The following is a 7,963-nucleotide window of genomic DNA, read 5'->3' on the forward strand; positions in this document are numbered from 1 at the left end:
GTTCAGTGGAACTGTGTTGCTTGATTTTCTTCTTTATGATATAATGCTGGGAGAATGTATTTTCAGCACTGTAATTATTATTTATAAGACATATACTTAGCAGCATGTAGGCCGCTCACCTAACAAAAGGCTCTCTTGGTCTTTGGTGGTGCTTTGGAAGCACAGTGAGAGTGGCAGGGGCTTCCCTAGGTGCCTTCTTGTGGTTTTGTGTGTCCTATAGAGTAAAGAACAAAGGCTACTAAGATGAGAGCTAAGGCCAACCTGCTCTTCTTCTCTACTGAATATTTGATGATATAGTGAAAAATGCAGAAGGGAGTGCTTCAGACATTGACCATTGTCAGGGTAGGCAATAGTGATCAGCCAGGTAAGTCCACAGTGTCTGCCATTGTGTCATTTCAGAACCAGGAGTGGCGAGGAACAATGTGAGAGTTCTTCGACATTGATCCTATGGTTATAAGTATCTTGCAGTAAAGTAACAACTGCTGTTACTGCTTCTGGAGCTCATCTTGCCTCCCTCAGGGGATCAGTCATTACAGTGGATTATAAATAATTAAAATATTACATTCTCACTAGTCCCTGGCCACAAAGGAGCTAAAAATTGAATGCTACAGCAACAATAATATATGCACAATAGGGCTGATTTACCAACCAGTATTATTTTACTCTTACTTTGACAGGAAGCTGACACACCCACATGAAACCTACACACACATGGGTGGAGCATACCAACTCCATATCTATGCCTTTGTTGAAAATTGAGCATAGGACTAAAATGGTGCGGTGTGGTAATCACCTAGACCCCTAATGCCCAATGCGGCCCTGGGGACTAATATGCAGACTAATGTACTATTTCTCCAGTTACTGTATCCAGGACTGTTTACTGAAGCATGTCTCTAGTCTCCAACAACTCCTATAGCATGCTTACTCTGGCAGTCTTCTGCAGAATGCCTGTAGTCTCTAACCATCTCCTGTACCATGTCTGCAGTCTCTGACCATCTCTTGGACCGTGTTTGCAGTCCCTGGCCATCTCTTGTAACATGTCTGCAGTCTCTTGCCATCTCTTGTACCATGCCTGAAGTCTCTGACCATCTACTGTACCACGTCTGTAGTCTCTGACCATCTTCTGTACCATGTCTGCAGTCTCTGACCATCTCTTGTATCATGTCTGCAGTCTCTGACCATCACTTGTATCATGTCCACAGTCTCTGACAGCCTCCTGTAGCATGTCTGCAGTCTCAGATCATCTCCTGTACCATTTCTGCAATCTCTTGTCATCTCCTGTACCATGTCTGCAGTTTCTGACCATCTCCTGTATCATGTGTGCAGTCTCTTTTCATCTCCTGTACCATGTCTGCAGTCTCTGGCCATCTCATGTATCATGTCTGCAGTCTCTGATAATCTCCTGTATCATGTCTGTAGTCTCTGATAATCTCCTGTATCATGTCTGTAGTCTCTGATCATCTCCTGTACCATATCTAGTCCCAAACCATCTCTTGTGCCATGTATCCAGTCTCTGGCCACCTCATGTACCATGTCTGCAGTCTCTGACCATATATTGTATCATGTCTGCAGTTTCTGACCATCTCTTGTACCATGTCTGCAATCCCTGGCCATCTCTTGTACCATATCTGCAGTCCCTGGCCATCTCTTGTATCAAGTCTGCAGTCCTTGGCCATCTCTTGTACCATGTCTGTAATCGCTGGTCATCTCCTTTATTATGGCCACGGTCTTGTCTGCTGTCTCTGACATGGTTATTTACTGAATTTTATGTTCAGCCCTTTGATGATGTTGCAGGTTCCTCATATTAAGAAAGCTGGCCACTCCTGATCTAGACTGTACTGCCCATAGTAAAAAGATTCAAAGAGGAACTCCAGAAAAATAAGCTCTAAAACTCTAATGAAGGTAAGTGTAACCTGTAAAATACACTTACCTCTGTGCCATTCTAGGTTTTGCAAATTAAATCTCCTCTCTCCCACCTATTCTGCCCAGCATATTTCTGGTCACTGAACTGTGCTCTGCACCAGGCTGGGGTTTTTAAGAAATGTTCTTATAACTTTTACGGGGCTGACTACGTGAATGTAAAGGCTGTGTTTCTTTTGTAATCATATAACAGACAGTAATAGGCAGTTAGGACATCACCCTAAGCACATTCAACAATTCTGCGGTGTCATAGGGAACACCCTGGACCTGTGCATGTTAACAACAACAAACCGAACTATGTCGTAACCACTGTATTCTGACCTTCAGAAGAAAACCAGAAATATACATTTAGGCAATTGCAGTGTTTTTAATGCTCTGGAAATAGGCAACAAAAACTATAGTCTAGAAGAGAAAACAAAAAACAGACATATCCGCTTCCTGACATAAACAGCCAGAGGCAATAAACCTTGTGTGCTTTCAGTTGTCCTAATCGTTGAAGCTGAACTCCAGGCAAAGCGATGGAATACATATAATTAACACTTATGGGTCTTTTCCCTCCCCCAGTCTGTGACGGGGCAGTAAAAGGAGAAGCAGCAGACTGATGTGCCCATCTCTCTTTCACTCTACCCTCTCTTCCCGTACATGCTCCTTGCACCTAAAGTGATATTAACTCTTTTGCTGTAAGAGTCATCTATGTGTTTTTTTTAACATCTACATTAGATATTTTGTAAAAGCAGAGACCATGGGGGAATAAAATAGTGGTAGTACCAGTTTTTTCATTTCACACAGTATTAGCGCAACGGTTTATCAAGTGCAAAAATGTAAGTAAAAAATACACTAAAGCTAATTTTAGGACACACAAATGCAATACATTATCTAGTATTTTTTTTCTAAATATAAAAGATGAGGTTTCGCAAAGTAGATGATACCCAACCCTAAAATTGCATGCCAATGTGAAATGGTGACACACTTTGGTTCCCAAAATTTTGCATAGGTGACTTTTTAAAGCCCCTACAGGTCATCAGTTTAGAATAATCATAAATAATGGGCCTAGAATTATTGCTCTAACTCCAATGTGCATATTGACATATTGAAATATAACACATTAATGTGTGTTTATGTTTTATGTCTATGTATGTGGAGGAGGGTTCAACATTTTTTTTTTGGGGGGGGGGGGGGGGGGTTTAAGTGCTTGGTGATAACTTTTTTAACAAACTTTATTTTTTTATCACATGGGCAACAAAAACTCACCTATGTGATCATTTTTGCAAAAGATTATCTTTAATGAGACATCAGCGGTCTTTTAGACCATTGATGTCTCAACTGCCCTCCATAGAGTGCAGATTGTGATAGGCAGACCCAGAAGTGACATTTTTCACATCACATCCCGGTTCTCAGTAGGAAGGGGAGATCAGTGAATGGATGTGTATGTAAAACCTCCTGCTGCTGCTCTAGTATGACATACATTGGTGGCAGCGAAAGTGTTAAAGCCAAGATGCTGATAGCATGACTTCACAGCCTTTGCCAATACACTGTGGTAACCTGTGGTAAATAAGGTTGATTGGACATGATTTGGAAAGGCACAGGCCTGTCTGTATAAGGTCCCACAGTTAACAGTGCATGTCAGAGCACAAGCCAAGCCATGAAGTCCAAGGAATTGTCTGTAGACCTCTGAGACAGGATTGTATGGAGGCACAGATCTGGAGAATGGTACAAAAACATTTCTGCAGCATTGAAGGTTCCAATGAGCATCATCTGTAAATGGAAGAAGTTTGGAACCTCCAGGACTCTTCCTAGAGTGGGCCGCCTGGTCAAACTGAGTGATCGGGTAAGAAGGACCTTAGTCAGGGAGGTGACCAAGAACCCAATTGTCACTTTGACAGAGCTTCAGCATTTCTCTGTGGAGAGAGGAGAACCTTCCAGAAGAACAACCATCTCTGCAGCACTCCACCAATCAGGCCAGCATGGTAGAGTGGCCAGACGGAAGCCACTTCTCAGTAAAAGGCACATGATAGCCCGCCCAGAGTTTACCAAAAGGCACCTGAAGGACTCTCAGACCATGAGAAAAAAATTCTTTGGTCTCATGAAACAAAGATTGAAATCTTTTGCCTCAATGGCAGGTGTCAAGTCTGGAGGAAACCAGGCACCACTCATCACCTCCAAAAATACCACCATAGTGAAGCACGGTGGTGGCAGCATCATGCTGTGGGGATGTTTTTCATTGGCAGGAACTGAAAGACTAGTCAGGATCAGGAAGATGAATTCAGCAACGTACAGAGACATCCTTGATGAAAACCTGCTCCAGAGCGCTCTGAACCTTGGATTGGGGTGAAGGTTCCTCTTCCAACAGGACAATGATCCTAAGCACGCAGCCAAGATAACAAAGGACTGGCCAAAGAACAACTCTGTGAATGTCCTTGAGTGGCCCAGCCAGAGCCCAGACTTAAACTCGATTGAACGTCTCTGGGGAGATCTGAAAATGGCTGTGCACTGACACTCCCCAATAAACCTGATGGAGCTTAAGAGGTTCTGCAAAGAAGAATGGGAGAAACTGCCCAACAATAGGTGTGCCAAGCTTGTGGCATCATACTCAAAAAGACATGAGGATGTAATTGGTGTCAAAGGTGCTTCAAAGTATAGAGCAAAGGCTGTGAGTACTTATGTATATTGGATTTTTTCATTTTTTTTTTTTTTTTTAATAAATTTACAAATATTTCAAACTTTCTACTTTCACATTGTCATTATGAGGTATTGTTTATAGAATTTCGAGGAAAATAAGGAATTTAATCTATTTTGGAATAAGACTGAAACATAACAAAATGTGGAAAAAGTGAAATGTTGTGAATACTTTCTGGATGCGCTGTATCTGCAACCAATCCCAGCACTGCATACCCAAGCAGCACAAGAGACACATAACCAAAGTCATGCCTCTCCCCTTCCTCCACAGTGGTGATTGACAGCTGCTCCTGAGCCTTGGCTTTGGTCTGTGTTCCTCAAGCTCTGCCTCGGTCCTGCAGCACTAAGAGCGGCTGCACATAAGCTTGTGGTTCAAAACAGGAGAGCACACAAAGTGGGGGCTCTGGAGAGATTCCATAGGCACTGGCAGACCACAGGGGGCACCCAGATACCTGAAGTTGAGCATTAGGGTATGAGGAACAAACACAGAGGAGAAGAATTAAAATAAATCAACAAGAGCATGTACTGTAAGTCCTGCTATGACCATCTAATTAAAATAATTCCCTAATTACCACTTTAAGCAAAGCTTATTGGCTTCCTGTGCTGCTTTTCCCTCTACCAGTCTGAGCTATGCTGTACTAGGACTAAGCTACATTCATTTGTGTCCTTTATATTTGCCTAAAGTTCAACTTTAAAGCACATGTTACTGTACTAAAGCATTAGAAACACTAGTTTGGTACCAACATCTTACTGAGCTCTATCTGGATAACATATTTAAGGGAAACCAAGCAGAATAACAACACTCATTTTTTACTTTTGGGAACTTATCCAATGTGGCCACACCATGTTTTCACATATAGGGGATAGTATAGAAAAATAACACCACGTTTGTACAGTTTGTGTACTGATGAAATCATATTAAACGCATACAGATATAGTAGGTCACCCACAAACAAAAAAAATATGATTTTAATATACAGTCAATTTTTAAATGCGAATGCATTAAAATTGACAGAAAAATGCTGATGCTAAGGACAGCAAAGACAACTAAATATTCATTAACAGAATACTCTGTATTTTCTTTTGATACAGTATATACCAATACGGTGCTCAGCAAAAGGAACACACCATATATAGGATATTCATTTGCACTGTCCTTTTATCACAACTTACTTTAACTGTTTTCTCACTTTCGTCTCACTTCCTCTTTCAGCTCATGTTTTCTACACCAGCCTTTCTCTCGCAATCGTATATTGTGATCTCTCTCCTGTTACTGACAGCAACAGCTCCTCCCATCTGTTTCCTTAGTTATAAACTGGCTCAGGACTTTCAATGTTCCTTCCCCTAAACTCCTGAATGCTGTCTATGGATCCATGCACACTGGGCTTAAAATAAAACGCCAGTTCCCTTAGCAGGAAAAAAAAAAAAAAAAAAACGCTCATATAGAGCAGGTTTAGGAGAGTTTAGCATTTTTCTGCCAGAGAACTCCAATCAGAAATGCAAACCAGAAGGGTTTTTTCCTGCCACTAAATGCTGAGCTCGAAATATGCCTGTAATCATCCTAATGTGCATAGACACATAGGTTAACATTGAGCTGCTTCTATAGGCTGAACACAAAACTTCTGTACAACTAGCGACTTTTAAGCCAGTGTGCATGGAGCCTAACACTAGCACATCTGTGCAGTGCTGTATCCTGGCCTAGGCCAACAAGGCCCAGGCCTAGGGCGGCACTTTGCAGGGGGGCAGCAAAAAAAAATGTCATTATTTGTATAATGACTATGGACTTCCTATTTATTATACAAATAAGTGAAATCATCCTATAATTACAATCAGTGGCAGGAAACACAAGTCCAAATATCTTAAAAGAGTTATCTTACTAATCCCGTGACATAAAGCTGCACTAATGGGCACTGATAGGCTGCACTGGTGACCACTGATGGGGCTGCACTGGTGACCACTGATGGGGCTGCACTGGTGGCCACTGATGGGGCTGCACTGGTGACCACTGATGAGGCCACACTGATATGCTGCACTGATGGGCAGTAAAGAGGCAGCACTGATAAGGCTGCACTGATGAGGCTGAACTTATGGGAACTGATGAAGCTATGCTGATGGGCACTGATAGACTGTAGCTATGGTCTGTGGTATACAGATGACAGGGTGGGTCATAAACAGGAAGGGGGTGTGGCCTTTACAGGAAGGGGTGGGTCATATTTAAATTAGGGGTTGCACAAGTTTAGTCAGGCCTAGGGCAGCACAAAGCCTAAATACACCACTGCATCTGTGCCTATAGATTTGGATACAATAGTCTTCCTAGGAAGGTGTATATTTCTGTTATGCATTTTTATTAGTGTGCTGTTTTTTTGTGCCCATATTTGTTATCATTAAAGTAGAACTGTAGGCAAAACTTTTTTTTTTCATTTTGGATAGATTAACCGCTTGCCGACCGCCGCAAGTACATATACTGCGGCAGTCAGCCCCTCACAGGCAAAGTGACGTATATATACGTCACTAGCCTGTGAGGCTCTGGGGAGCGAGCGCGCGCCGCAGGCGGCGCGCATCCGCTCCCGCACGGTCACTGACCCCCCCGCGCGTGTGACCGGCGGACCCGATGTCCGCCGCTCACTCTGCGATCGTCGGGGGAGAGGGAGAAAGGCAGGCAGCTTGTGTAAACAAGCTGCCTGTCATTCTCCCCTGTGTAGAAACACTGATCATACGGTTCTACTATGTAGGACTGTTGATCAGTGTTCCTACAGCTCAAGCCACAGCCAATCACAGTTAGAATCACGCCCCTAGGGACACACACAGCCCCTCCCTCTCAAATAAAGTTAATCCCTTCCCTGCCAGTGTAATTTTACAGTAACAGTGCATATATATATAGCACTGATTACTGTAGAAATGTCACTGGTAACCCCAAAAGTGTCAAAAATGTCAGTCAAGGGTCCGATCTGTCCGCTCCAATGTCGCAGTACCGCAAAAAAAATCGCAGATCAACGCCATTACGCGTTAAAAAAAAACAACAAAAATGACAAAAATCTTTCCCTTTGTTAGTAAACGCGATAACTTTTGCGCAAACCAATCAAAATACGCTTTTTGCGATTTTTTTTACCAAACATATGTAGCATAAATCAAATTGGCCGAAAATGTTAAAAACTTTAGATTTTTACTTTTTTTTGGGGGGGAATTTCATATAAAAAAAATGTGAAAAATATTGTTATTTTTGCAAAATTGACGCTCTTTTTTTGTTTATAGCGCGTGATCAAAAAATCGCACAGGTGATCAAATACCACCAAAAGAAAGCTCTGTTTGTGGGAAAAAAGGACGTCAAATTCGTTTAGGTACAGCGGCGCACGACCGCGCAATTGTC

At 42.4% G+C, this 7,963-nt stretch overlaps 1 protein-coding gene across 3 annotated transcripts in view; it reads right to left on the minus strand.

The window, feature by feature from the left end:
* Positions 1 to 5,867, minus strand: part of SLC16A5 (solute carrier family 16 member 5) — a 134,634-nt gene extending 128,767 nt beyond the window's left edge. The window contains exon 1 of one of the 3 annotated variants that reach the window (XM_082272356.1): positions 5,770 to 5,867. The gene's annotated coding sequence lies outside the window, so the exon portion shown is untranslated. Of the gene's footprint in view, positions 1 to 1,930; positions 2,037 to 5,769 lie in introns of those variants that run through there. The other 2 variants (XM_082272358.1, XM_082272357.1) reach the window with 2 other exon arrangements.
* Positions 5,868 to 7,963: the final 2,096 nt, after the last annotated feature.

Source organism: Pelophylax lessonae (assembly GCF_965119305.1).
Source record: "Pelophylax lessonae genome assembly, chromosome: 11".
Taxonomy (NCBI): domain Eukaryota; kingdom Metazoa; phylum Chordata; class Amphibia; order Anura; family Ranidae; genus Pelophylax; species Pelophylax lessonae.